This window comes from Zingiber officinale, chromosome 5B (assembly GCF_018446385.1).
Source record: "Zingiber officinale cultivar Zhangliang chromosome 5B, Zo_v1.1, whole genome shotgun sequence".
Lineage (NCBI taxonomy): Eukaryota > Viridiplantae > Streptophyta > Magnoliopsida > Zingiberales > Zingiberaceae > Zingiber > Zingiber officinale.
Window position 1 is genome coordinate 48495902 of NC_055995.1, and position 14842 is coordinate 48510743.

Here is a 14842-nt window from a genome sequence, read left to right on the forward strand (position 1 = left end):
ATCTCATCAGCTTTTACCCATTTTTTATGATACTCAATCTCCTCTGGGGTAGAGTCACCGTCAGGTGTATCAGGGCAAGCCTCAATCAGTACAAACTTATAGCTTTCAACAGTAAGAACAATGTCCAGGTTTCTTTTCCAATCAATATAGTTGGGACCAATAAGTTTGTTTTCTTTCAGTATAATGGCCAGTGGGTTGAAAGTCATCCTAAGAATCACAAAAATAAACTTTGGTCAAGACTCTAAATTTAGAATAATATTGATTCCTCAAACAATACTATTTTAAATTAACCAACACCTCAAATCACCGTGAATATTGCATGCCACGTTAGTGTGGACGTATACAAATTCAACATTTGTAAGAGGAGGGTGTGATCCATTAATTTTATTATCTTGTCATCCTAACTTTATGATAAATAAAATTAATAGTTGGTTTCACTTTGGTCACACAAAACAATAGCAGTGACTCCGTTAGGGAGGATACTATTGAATGCGTCTAAGTGTATACCATTAATTGATACTAAGTCCATTAAATAGGATTGTGCCCCTTCAGTTGGAGAAGATCACACGCTCCTAAATAATTTCCTATAACCATCCATAAAAGGAAGTTTGATTTAGTGATCCGCAACAAACCCATCCGTTGTGGAGGGAGGCACTCAGAGCCAACATGCAAGCTTGTTTCATCACTTACAAACCAGTAATGGAGACCATGGGATTTATTTAAAATCCCTCTCCCACTTAGTTATTTAAAATGAGGATTTTAACCTATGCTAGCATACATCACATGCACATAAACATCATAGTAAATAAAAGTAATAAATTTGGAAATTAATTTTCCAACTATTATGGCCTTTTCCATCATTATCTTCAGTATGCTCCAACCCTAGCTACTACCATCTTTAGCCACCGCCATCGGGTCGAGTTGTCGCATCCATCTTATTTATTATTCCGCTGCGCCTCTGGTGCTCCATAAGTACCACGCCTCGCAAGAATCCGATCAGCGACAAAAATAGAATTTTACATATATCGATCCTATATTCCACGAGGGAATGTACATGTAATCTAGATCGAAAATAAAATTCTAAAATCCTAGGGCTATACAGCTCCTGCTGTATTAGTTACATACAATCATGCACACACAAAATATTGCCCGAAAACTTAACTAGGAATTACCCGAAAATTTGACGAGCCACTTTAAGTGAACATGATTGTGTATTTGTAAAAGACTTGTAATCAAGTACTTGCAATTTTTGTAAAAATTTGTACTTACCTATTTTTTCGACCTTTATTATCTGGCTGCTGCTTCCTGAGAATAAGTACTATCTGGCTCAAAAGCTTTTCCTTTTGTGGTATCTTAATTGATCATATGGCTATGAACAATAAGGCTTTCCATAAACTCCTTGATCTTTATTCAGGCATGACTGTATATAAAGAATTCCAAAGACCTCAGTGCTTCTGAGGGACGTGTAATCTCGAGCAACTTTATATGAAGAACTCCATAGGATTTATGTGTTCTTGGTCGGGCGTACAATCCCGAGTGATTTTAGATAAAGAACTTCATATGATTGTGACTTCTAATTGGGAATGTAATTTTGAAAGATTATATGTATAAAGAATTCCCTCTGAACTTTGAATCCCGGTCGGGAGTGTAATACCGAGTGATCTTTATAAAGAAATTCAGATGACTTTGAATTTCGATTGGGCATGTGATCCCGAACGATTATAACAGGGAATTCAATCAGCTTGTAATTTTCAGTCAGACCCTCAATCCCAATTGATTTGAGTCACTAGAGTCCTGTGCTCTATCATATTTTGATCAGGTACTCAATCTTGCATGACTTTGCTCATGATAGTTTAAAGATTCCGGTTCCTCCCAGGAAGGCCCGTCCGGGTTTCTTCAATAGATTTCCTGATCGACTGTGTTTATGTTAGTTTAAAGTCTCCGGTTCCTCTCAAGAAGACCCATCCGGGTTTCTTCAAGAGATTTCCCGATCGACTATGTTTATGCTAGTTTAAAGTCTCCGATTCGTCTCAAGAAGACCTGTCTAGGTTTCTTCAAGAGATTTCCCGATCGACTATGTTTATACTAGTTAAAGTCTCTGGTTCCTCTCAAGAAGACTCGTCTAGGTTACTTTAGGAGATTTCCCGATCGACTATGTTTATGCTAGTTTAAAGTCTCCGGTTCCTCCCAAGAAGACTCGTCCGGGTTACTTCAGGAGATTTCCTGATCGACTATGTTTATGTTAGTTTAAAGTCTCCAGTTCCTCTCAAGAAGACTCGTCCGGGTTACTTCAGGAGATTTACCGATCGACTATGTTTATGCTAGTTTAAAGTCTCCGGTTCCTCTTAAGAAGACCCGTCCGGGTTACTTCAGGAGATTTCCCGATCGACTATGTTTATGCTAGTTTAAAGTCTCTGGTTCCTCTCAAGAAGACTCGTACGGGTTACTTCAGGAGATTTCCCGATCGACTATGTTTATGCTAGTTTAAAGTCTCCGGTTCCTCTCAAGAAGACCCGTCTGGGTTACTTCAGGAGATTTCCCGATCGACTATGTTTATGCTAGTTTAAAGTCTCCGGTTCCTCTCAAGAAGACCCGTCCGGGTTACTTCAGGAAATTTCTCAATCGACTATGTTTATGCTAGTTTAAAGTCTCCGGTTCCTCTCAAGAAGACCTGTCCGGGTTACTTCAGGAGATTTCCCGATCGACTATGTTTATGTTAGTTTAAAGTCTCCGGTTCCTCTCAAGATGACCCGTCCGATTTACTTCAGGAAATTTCCCGATCGACTATTATTTGAGTGAAACTAAAAATGCTTTCACTAACCTTATGATGGTTTAAAGTCTTCAAGATTCCTTAAGGAAACCTGATCGGTCACTCCTTAAAGCTCCCAATTGACGACCGCTTGAGCAGAATAAAAATGTTTCCCGGTAATCACCACGCTATTTAAACCGTGTCTATTTTTCGGACGATACTTGGCCTGCATTGTATTTACCAAATTAAATGAAGAACATAAATTATGAGCATACTTGTTATCTGTTCGCAAGGCCGAACGGAGGGAAATTGCTTAAAGTAAACTTGATTTATTCTTTTGGACATGCTAAGTTTCACTTGATTGGGTGATTGGAATATACTGAGGAGACATTAGTCTGCTCGTTCAGGGATATCTATATTTCTCGAGCGATATAAGCTTGTTAAGTTCGGTAGGGCTGTAAATGATTTGCACTCCATGGGCGCTCGAGAATTCTTCCTTCTGTGTCTTGGAGATAATATGAGCCTGATGCCAGTTTTTCTACCACCTTGTACGGTCCTTCCCATTGTGGTGCTAATTTGTTAACATCCCCAGCGGGCTTGGCACGGATCCATACTAGATCCCCCACTTGAAAGAATCTCGGGATGACTCTCTTGTTATAATTTTGTCTCATTCATTGTCGATATGATATAAGATGAGTTGTAGCTTTGTCTCGAATTTCTTCTATCAGATCTAGCTCCATAAGTCATCTACCTACATTGTCATCGTCATATAGTTATCTTCTATCGGATTCTACTCCCACCTCGATAGGAATTACAGCTTCTCCACCATAAATCAGTTGGAAGGGAGTAATCCCTGTAGCTTCTCGGGGTGTAGTACGATATGCCCAAAGAACACTGGACAATTCATCTACCCAGCTGCCTCCGACATGATCCAGTTTGGTTTTTAGACCTCTTATAATCTCTCTGTTGGTAACTTCTGCTTGACGGTTACTCTGTGGATACGCCACAGAGGTGAATGCTTGAGTAATACCGTAGCTTTTACACCAATCTAAGATTCTGTCTCCTTGAAACTGCCTTCCATTATCAGAGACTAATTTATGGGGAATACCGAATCTACAAACAATATTTTTCCACAAGAATTTAATAACCGCATCCTCAGTAATCCGAGTAAGTGGTTCTGCTTCTACCCATTTAGAGAAATAGTCTACTGCTACTAATAAAAATCTTCTCTATCAGTTGCCATAGGAAATGGACCAACTATATCCATGCCCCATTAATCAAAGGGGCAGGAAACTATAGAGGTTCTTAATAATTGTGTAGGATGATGTGGAATATTCTGATGTTTCTGACATGCAAGTTCTTACAAATTTGGCAGCATTTTCATGTAAAGTAGGCTAGAAATATCCTGCTAGTAAAATTCTGCGGGCTAAGGATCTTCCTCCTATATGACTACACATGAGCCTTGATGAACCTCTTGCAAGATAAATTGTATATCTTCTGTTCCAATACATTTAAGAAAAGGTCTAGAGAAAGTCCTTTTATATAACTGTTCCCCTATCATAGTGTATTGGGAAACTCTCTTCTTAAATATTCTTACTTGTTCTGCATCAATCGGAAGAATACCCTGCTGCAAATATAATATGATTTGTGCTCTCCAATCACCTTGTATCTCTATTTTAGCCTGTCTTTCAATACAGATACTAATAATATCTGCTCAACTGGCCGATCCAAGCTCCATGGTGTTATAGCAGAGGTCAATTTAGTTAATTCATCGCTACTTGATTCTCAGATCGAGGAATTTTTTGTATATTTACTTCTTGAAACTGAGCCTTCAATTTATCAAATGCCTCAGCATATAAGCTGAGTCTATCATTATTGATTTAGAAGTTACCTGATAATTGTTGGGTTGCTAACTGAGAGTCAGAATAAATATAAACCCGGGATGCTCCCACATGCTGAGCGGCCTGTAACCCTGTTATCAATGCTTAATATTCTGCTTCATTATTAGTGGCCCTATAATTCAGCCTGACAGAAAGTTGAAGCTTATCTTCCCTTCGAGATATAAGGAGAATACCAATTCCACTACCTTGTCTGGTTGAAGATCCATCCACATAAACTTTCCAAGTACTCTCTTCTTTAGGACCTTGAACTTCTATGATGAAATCTGCTAGAGCTTGTGCTTTGATGGTCGAGCGAGGTTGGTATTGTATGTTATACTCACTAAGTTCGGTCATCCATTTGATCAATCAACCAGATGCCTCTGGGTTAAGCAACACCCGCCCGAGAGTACTGTTGGTCAATACAATAATTCCATGTGCTAAAAAATATGGACGCAACCTCCGGGCCATTAACACTAATGCATAGGCCAACTTTTCGAGTGTAGTATATCTACACTCAGCTCCTTTTAATAAATGGCTAGAAAAATATACAAGTTGTTGCTCTTTCCCTTCCTGTCTAACTAACACAGAGCCTACAACATTTTCATTGGCTGACAAATATACCCATAGGGTTTCTCCCACTACAGGCTTAGCCAACACGGGAAGGGTGGACAAGTAATCTTTCAATTCCTGGAAGGCTTTGTCACATTCTTCATCCCATTGAAATTTGTTAGCCTTTCGGAGTATTTTGAAGAAATGGCAGCTACGATCGACTGGCCTTGAAATAAATCTGGACAAAGCTGTGATCCGACCGGTGAGTCTTTGAGCTTCCCTCATATTGCGTGGTTGCTCCATGTTTTGGAGTGCTTTGACTTTGCTTGGGTTGGCCTCAATTCCCCGCTCGGACACCATATAGCCCAGGAACTTTCCACCTTTTGCTCCAAACAAACATTTGCCCGGGTTCAACTTGAGATCATACTGCCTCAATGTTCCGCAAGTTTCTTCTACATCCCTGCAGATATCAATAGCCTGAAGAGACTTAAATTAAAATATTATCAACATATACTTCCATATTCCTTCCAATATGTTTTTGGAAGACCTTATTCATAAGTCTTTGATAAGTTGCTCTTGCGTTTTTTAGTCCGAAAGGCATAACATTATAATAATAAGTACCTTCAGATGTCACAAAACTGACCTTCTCTTGATCCTCTTTAGGAAGAGGGACCTGATGATAGCTTTGATAGGCGTCCAACATAGAAATATATTCACAGTCGGCCATGGAATCTACTAATTGATCAATCCAGGGCAAAGGATAATAATCTTTTGGGCAGGCCTTGTAAAGATCGTGGAAATCACTCTCCATTTATTTCCTGGTTTAGAGACCAGGACGACATTAGCTAACTAGCTAGGGAATTGCACCTCCTTGATGTAACAGGCCTCCATCAGTTTAGCCACTTCTTCTTTAATGATTTGATTTTGCTCCGTACTAAAATTCCTCTTTCTCTGCATGACAGACCGAGCATCTGGGAAGACATGTAAAGAATGTTCCATTACTGAAGGAGAAACGCCCGTGACTTCCTTGGTCGTCCAAGCAAAGACATCATTGTTTTTCTTCAGACATTGAACTAACTCTGTTTTCAGCATAGGATCAAGCTCGGCCGCGACATAAGTGACGGCTTCAGGTCGACCGGTCTGTAGCTAGACTTCTTCCTTCTCCTCATAAACCAGGACAGGTGACTTCTCTTGAATGGCATTGACCTCCATTCTTTCCATTTTTTGGGCAGCACTAGCTTCAGTTCTGACAATCTCCACATAACACTTACGAGCCGTCTTCTGATCACCATGTACTTCCCCGACTTGGTCGTCAACAAGAAATTTAATTTTCTGACAAAAAGTAGAAACGATCGCCCTAAACTCATTTAAGGCCGGTCGACCTAGTATCACATTATAGGCGGAGGGGGCATCCACCACCATGAAGTGAGATCTTCTTGTCCTCATTAGGGGCTCCTCCCCTAAAGATATGACCAACTTTATTTGACCAAGCGGCTGTACCTCATTACCAGTGAACCCATATAAAGGAGTCACCATCTGTTGAAGTTCGCTTGGGTCAATCTGCAGTTGGTCAAAATTTTTTTTGAAAATAATATTTACAGAACTACCAGTATCTATAAAGGTAAGGGAAATAGTATAATTGGCTATCACAGCCTTAATGATTAATGCATCATCATGGGGTATTTCCACTCCTTCAAGATCTCTGGGGCCAAAACTGATTTTCGGCCCTGCTGCTCTCTCCATGCTGCATCCCACAACATGGATCTCAAGTCTTCGTGCGTGTGCCTTTCTGGCCCTGTTGGAATCTCCATCAGTGGGCCCGTTCGTGATCATATATTGATGCTTCCTCGGGCGACATTGCTCCTGTTTTCTTCTTGCCGGGCTGTTGTGGCCTCAGGCTGAGTTTTCTCAAGCATCTGAGTTGTACAGACCGGGGTTGTTAATACACCTTATTGAGGCTCGGCCGGGCGATACTCTATTTTGAGTGGACTCTGCTGCCTGGGATATTGCTGTTGATAGTATTTTCGCCTCTGATAGCGATCCCTATTTGCTTTCTTATTTTTCAAAACAAAACAGTTCTCTGTATGATGACTGCTGGTCTTGTGATAAGTGTACCATCTTCTTGGTGCTTCTTGTTGCATCTCCACATGCTGTACTGCTTGTGGGTGACACTCCGGATACCGGTGGGGTGAAGGAATTACTCGAGGCCCCCTCGGTGGAGGAGCGGGAGCCTTCTCCTTAACAGGAGTAGGAGAAGAAGTAGTATCTTCTTTTTTGCGGGCAGCCTGAGCTTCTTCAACATTAATGAATTCAGTAGCATGTTCAATTAATGAGTCAAAATTAGCAGGAGGATTTCTCACCAGATCTTTAAAAAAATCATTATCATTCAAGCCTTGAGAAAAAGCACTTACTAATATCTCAGTAGTAGCATTGGGTACATCAATGGCTACCTGATTGAATCTCTTAATATAGGCTCTAATGGACTCTTTAGATCTTTGTTTAATTGAGAATAAGCTCCAGGGAGTTTTATGATACTTCTTGTCGCTAGAAAAATGATGTAAGAAAACCTTCTTGAAATCCTTAAACCTTCAGATAGAATTTTCAGGTAATCTTTTGAACCATCGTTGAGCAGCTCCTCCAAGTATTGTAAGAAACATCCGGCACTTTACTCCATCAGAAAATTGTTGTAATAATGCTACGTTTTCAAATTTTAATAAATGATCCTATGGATCTGTAGTTCCAGTGTATTCGCCAATCTGAAGATTTTGATATCGTTTAGGAAGCGGATCATCCATTACACCTTGAGAAAATGGAGAAATAATTCTTTCTGGTGAGCTATCACTAGCCACCATCATTTTAGCTTTACGCTTCTCCTTGTCCGGTGCCTTGCCAGAGGATTCATGAAATACAGGCCTTCGTCCTCCCTGTTCGAAAGGAGTACAAAGAAAAGCTCGAGGGTGTCTAGTCGGAGAAGCAATGGCCGGAGTAATATACACATGATCTTCCTCTTCCAACTCTCTTTCCTTCTGATGATCAGTAGTCGAGATTGCTGGATTATGAGCTATTGGCAGAGTAGCTCCAGTATGAGCTTGCTCTTGTTGCTGTTGTTGTTGTAGAGCCTTCTGCACATGAGTGCTAATAAGGAAATCCAGATCTTCACGACTAATAGTGAGTAGGTTCGATTTTTCGGAGTCTTCCATCTTGTAATATCAGATTCAGGTGAATTTCCCACAGACAGTACCAAATTTGATCCTGTAACGCCCGCCCTACCTGCTGTCCCTAAGGGACAGGGCTACGATACTCTATGTACAAATTTTCTTTTTAAAACAGCGGAAGACTTAAAATAATTTTCTTAGTTTAATAAAAACTTTTCTTTTATTTTCTTTTTCATCAAATCCGAACTACACTATCATGGCCTTAATAACATGATATCAAAATTAGTAGAAACATAACATCAAGTCACACATACGGTACTACATTTCATGATACCAAAGCGTAGTTCTTTAAAAGTTTTAAAAGCAGGTTCTTATTTGGTTGCCTAGCCACTGCCACACACATCTCCTTGCCTCTCCTGTTGCTCCTCTAGCTCATCCATCTTTTTCCTTTATCTGTGGTACAAGGACAGTAAGCTGTGAGCACTCATGGCTCAGTAAGTTCCTTTCCTACTCACTAAAACCGAAAATCATAGTATAATCAAATAATGTCTCAACATGGCATCATATCAACTAGTCATGACATAATGTAACATACTCTTTTAAGCATATCATGCAACATGAAGGAATCATAACCAGTCATGGCATATCATAGCGTAAAGCATAGCATGAAGCACAACATAATCGTATCTAATCATGGCATATCGTCATAAGGAGTCATGGCATATCTTACACATGGACATATCATGGAACATAACATAATCATATCCAAACATAGCATATCATAAATCGTCATAAGGTATATGCAATATGATTTGAAAAATATGTATCCGAAAAACATGTGTATGTCTCATGATCTTTAAAACCATTTCTTCTTACATATATATTTGAACATAATCTCAACTTAAAGGGGATCCCGGCTATGTACCACTTACATATTGCGCGCAACCTATGTAGGTCCAAGGTAACAAGTCTTGAATCCTACAAGGTAAACATACTAGGCCCGAGTCTTACTCCATCGACCTAGGGGCACTTAGGAGCCCATCCCTAACGAGGCCCGAGTCTTATTCCATCGACCCCGGGGCGCTTATGGAGCCCACCCTTGGTACAAGCCATATAAAGTAAAGTACATGTCATACTTATACATATCATACATCATAAAAGCATGCATCACTTAGGCACACATCATATCATAAAAGTATGCATCACTTAGGCATACATCATGTCATAAAAGTATGCATCCCTTAGGCATACATCATATCATAAAGGTATGCATCACTTAGGCATACATCATGTCATAAAGGTATGCATCACTTAGGCATACATCATACCATAAAAATATGCATCACTTAGGCATACATCATATCATAACAATATGCATCACTTAGGCATACATCATATCATAACAATATGCATCACTTAGGCATACATCATATCATAACAATATGCATCACTTAGGCATAGATCATAAAAACATGCATATCTTAAGCATAAAGCATATCATCAAGCATGCATAATTTAACCACATAGCATATCATAAAAGCATGCATATTTTAAGCACTAACCATAGCATCAAAGCATGCATAATTTAACCACATATCATAACATAAGCATGCATATTTTCAGCTCATATCATATCATCAAAGCATGCATATTTTAACCACATAGCATATTATAAAAGCATGCATATTTTAAGCACTAAACATAGCATCAAAGCATGCATAATTTAACCACATATCATAACATAAGCATGCATATTTTCAGCTCATATCATATCATCAAAGCATGCATAATTTAACCACATATCATAACATAAGCATGCATATTTTCAGCTCATATCATATCGTCAAAGCATGTAAAATGTAACCACATATCATAACATAAGCATGCATATTTTCAGCTCATATCATATCATCAAAGCATGTAAAATTTACCCACATATCATAACATAAAGCATGCATATTTTGAACTCATAACATATTGTAGAAATTCTCATCTTGTATAGGTCACAAGCATACATGTCTAAGCATAAAAGTGTATCATGTGCTCATCCAATCATAAGGAACAATGTAACATGATTAATTTAGGTACTAAGCTTCCTAATCCCTTGGGTTCTTATCTTGGCCGAAACCCTCTTAGGTGTCAATTTAGGTTTTAAACAACATTCAAGCATGTAGAACCTAATTCATCCACATATCATTTTCATAGGAAGTATTATAAACAAGATTTACTTGGACTCTAAGTTCTCCAAGTCCTTAAACCTCATTTGGCCGAACCTTAACAAGTGTGAAACAAGGTTCTAAATGACATAAAGCATGGAAACCTTAACCATATTTATAGCATTTGTTTCAAGGAATATGGTAAGCACAATTGAGTTAATTCCTAAATTCTTTAAGCCCTTAAAATTATGTCATGGCCGAAACTTACAAGTACTCATTTAGGTTTTCAAGCAAGCATATAAGCATGTGAACTTCCTCTAACATCATGTATAAATTTATAAATGGCATCATACAAGTGGTCATGGCCGAAACTTCCTTTAGCATCAATTTAGGTCACTAACAACATATAGCATGTGAATTTTTAGCTTTCTACATTTCATATTTCATGGAGATATGAGCATGTTCAATGTAAGTTCTAGGGTTTCTAAAGCATGTATCCCTTCATGGCCGAGACTTTAAAGTGTCCATTTGAATCATAGTTAAATATATAAGCATGTGAACACAATCAACATGTTATCTCAATTTCATAAGAAGCATCTTTAACACATGAGGTCTTAATTTTAAGGTTTCTAGGTCTTTAAACCCTACATGGCCGAACCTCATCAAGCATGGAATTTGTTCAAATGGCATAAAAAACATAGAAAGTCATAACACCTTTCATAACATGTATAAAAGTCAAGCACTATAAGCATACATTTAAATTGTATCTTAGGTTTCCTAGGTTTTTCCTTTCTTTATCTCATAGCATATGTTTGGCCGAAATCTTCCAAGTCTTTAACTAGGTTTTAGGTGGCCTAAAGTGTGGAAAACCTAAACAAGTTTTATGGCAAAAATATCAAGGAAACTATACATATAAATTTGGTTCACAAACAAGCTAGGACCCTTGTGGTCATAATTATCGTATATCATGCAACCAATTTTCCTATACTCTAATTAAGCATGGGAGCATCAAACAACTTTCATATCTTATTGTCATGGAGGTTTTGAGCATGTTAAAAATCTGTTTAAGCTATTCTAAAGCATCCATCTTACCATGGCCGAAACATTAAAAGTGATATTCATGAGTTTCTATCAACATACAAGCATGCAACTCTTTAATAAACTCTATATTCTATCATATAAACATGGTGAGTTTAAATTCAAAGTCTTCCTAACCCTAAACCCTTCCTTGGCCGAAACTTGTGAGTGGGGTACTTTTGGTTCCAAGTAACCTTCAAGTATGAAAACAATAATGGATCCTTAACCATTTATTTAGAGGGTTTTGTGCAAGTTAGGTAAACAAATAAATTCCCTAGCCCTTATAAAACCTTTTTGGCCGAAACTCTTGGGTTAGGTACATCTCTAATCCAGCATCACATATATATAAAAATATGAGAGAAAACCTTCTTACAAAGCATAGAAAAATTATCATGAATCAAGGCTTATATTAAACATTCCTAGGATCAACAAGTCCTTTCTTTGGCCGAATTTTCACAACTTTGTTTCTAGGTTTTAAAATCCTCATAAAATCCAAAAACACATTAAAACCACTTGTACCACAGGTGAGGGGATACTTACATTCTTTTCGCTTGTGGTTCTAAAGTGTGGTGATGGAAGAAAGGGTCTCTTCTTCTTGTTCTCCTCCTTTGATTTCCCTTGGTAGCCTTCCTTGTATCCTAGGAGGAACCTTGTTTTGGGGACCGAAAATGGAGGAGAGGGGGCTGAGGCTCTCGGTGGTGAAGAGGAGAGAATGAGAGAAATGAGAGAAAAATTAAAATCTTCTCTTTACATGCTCCCTTTTATGTTAAGGGGGAAGAGGTAGCAAAATTGATTTTTTTTTCCTTCTCCCTTAGCCCCTTTTTTTTCCATTTTCTTTTTATTTTATTTATTTATTTGTTCTCATCATTCATGCTGAAACAAGGGGGAATGAATCCCCTTAATTCTCCTCTTTAAGTCACGGCAAAGGGAGAGGAAGAGGGAGAGTAAAGAAGGAAGGCAAGTTGCCTTTCTCTTGCTCTTTTCTTGTTTTCTTTTGGCTAGCTTTTACTCTCATCCTTATCATGAGTTTCCCTCCTTTGCTATCAATATATCATTCCTATCCCAACTGGTTATTACCCATTAATCCTATCATTTACATCATGAGAGGTTCAAGGTTCAATCCTTGACCACTCCCTATTTTTATTTCTTTTTATTTCTTTTTGGTTCAACATTCTACTAATATTTTTCTAAGGCAAATTCATCATTCTCATATTTATCTTAAAAGCTTAGTGGGTGTTACAGTACCCCGTACCTCATAAAAAGTTTGTCCTCGAACTTTAAAATAGCTCCGGGTACTTTTGTTTCATATCGTCCTCGCGTTCCCAGGTGACTTTTTCAAATCGTTGATTCCGCCATAGAACCTTTACTAAGGGTATTTCTTTGTTCCTTAACCTCTTGACTTCTCGGTCCAAGATCTGAATAGGTCTACTTTCGTAACTTAGGTCCTCTTGAACCTGTACCAACTGTGGCTCAATTACTTGATCTGTGCTGGGAGTACACTTCTTGAGCATCGATACATGGAACACATTGTGAATAGCTGCCATGTCTGGAGGTAATTCTAGTCTATATGCGACTTGGCCCACTCTTTCTAAAATCCGGTACGGTCCTACGTATCGTGGGCTTAACTTGCTCCTCTTTCCGAATCTCATTATCCCTTTCATGGGGGATACCTTAAGGAATACCAAATCTCCGATGTTGAATTCTAGCGGCCTGCGCCGTTTATCAGCATAATTCTTCTGCCGACTCTGAGTAGTTTCTATTCGTTGGCGGATCTTCTGTATAGCTCGGGTGGTGTCATCAATAAGTTCCGTTCGGAGCCCCATTTCCTTCTTTTCACCACTTTCATACCAGCATATAGGGGATCTACACTTCCTCCCATACAGAGCTTCGTAAGGTGCCATTCCAATAGTAGCTTGGTAACTATTATTGTAGGCGAATTCTGCCAGGTATAAATATCGGCACCAGCTTCCCTTGAAGTCCAGGGCACAAGCTCTTAACATATCTTCTAATATTTGGTTCACTCTTTCAGTTTGCCCATCGGTCTGAGGGTGGAAAGCTGTACTAAATAACAACTTCGTGCCGAGGGTCTTCTGAACGCACTCCCAAAAGTGTGAAACAAAATGACCGTCTCTATCAGAAATAATGGTCTTAGGAATACCATGTAGTCGAATGATTTCCTTAACATATAACTAAGCTAGTTGTTCAGTTGAATAAGTCATTTTGATCGCCAAAAAGTGTGCGGACTTCGTCAATCTGTATACAATCAACCATATAGCGTCATATCCGTTTGTCGTCCTGGGAAGACCCGAAATGAAATCCATAGAGATTTCTTCCCATTTCTATTCTGGAATTTGGGCAGGCTGTAGTAATCCGCCCGGTCTCTGGTGTTCAGCTTTTACCCTTTGGCAGGTCAGGCAAGTACTGACATACTGAGCCACTTCTCTTTTCATACCAGACCACCAAAATTTCTTTTTCAGGTCCTGGTACATCTTAGTGGAGCCCGGGTGTATTACATAAGATGGTGTATGAGCTTCTTCCAGTATTTTCCTTCGCAACTCTGGGTCCTCTGGAATGCATTACCGATCCTTGAGGTATAATATCCCGTTGTCCGCGATACGGAACCCGTCATTCTTCCCTTCCAAAGTCTCTTGTTTGATTCTCTGGAGGTTTTGTTCACTGGTTTGCTTTTCCAGTATACTCTCAAATAACGTCGGTGTTATGGTGAGGGTAGAAAGTCGTCCGGACATAGTTTCGACCCAAGGATACGAAACACGTCTCGGTTCCTCGATGGATTCCCATATTGGTTCGTTTCCAGTATTAAGTAAAACTTTAGCATATTGATTGAAATTAGGTAGCAGACCTGAGACGATGGTAGAGGCGTTTGCCATGTCATCCTGAGCGAGAGAGTAGACTCTGGCATTGATCATAGTGGGAGGGGCCTCCAATCTTCCTTGGCTGATTGAAGTCCCTTCTATGGCAGTATGCATCTGGTGAAGCTGTGCATGGGTACTCCTATTCTGGTTGTTCTGCGGAGGTAGTGCCTGAGACTAAGTAGGGCAATTTCTTGCCAAATGTCCTTCCTTTCCACAGTTGTAGCACTTTCTGGTGCTTAGGAGACATACTCCAGAATGCATCTTTCCATATGTGGCACACTGAGGGTACTTGGTTTGCTTATTGGCCGGACCACCTTTTGTGTTGTTCCACTGTTTCCTCTTTCCACCTGAGTTCCCTTTCCAGCCGGTTCTGGTATTGTGCGATTTTTGTCCTCCGGTCAGT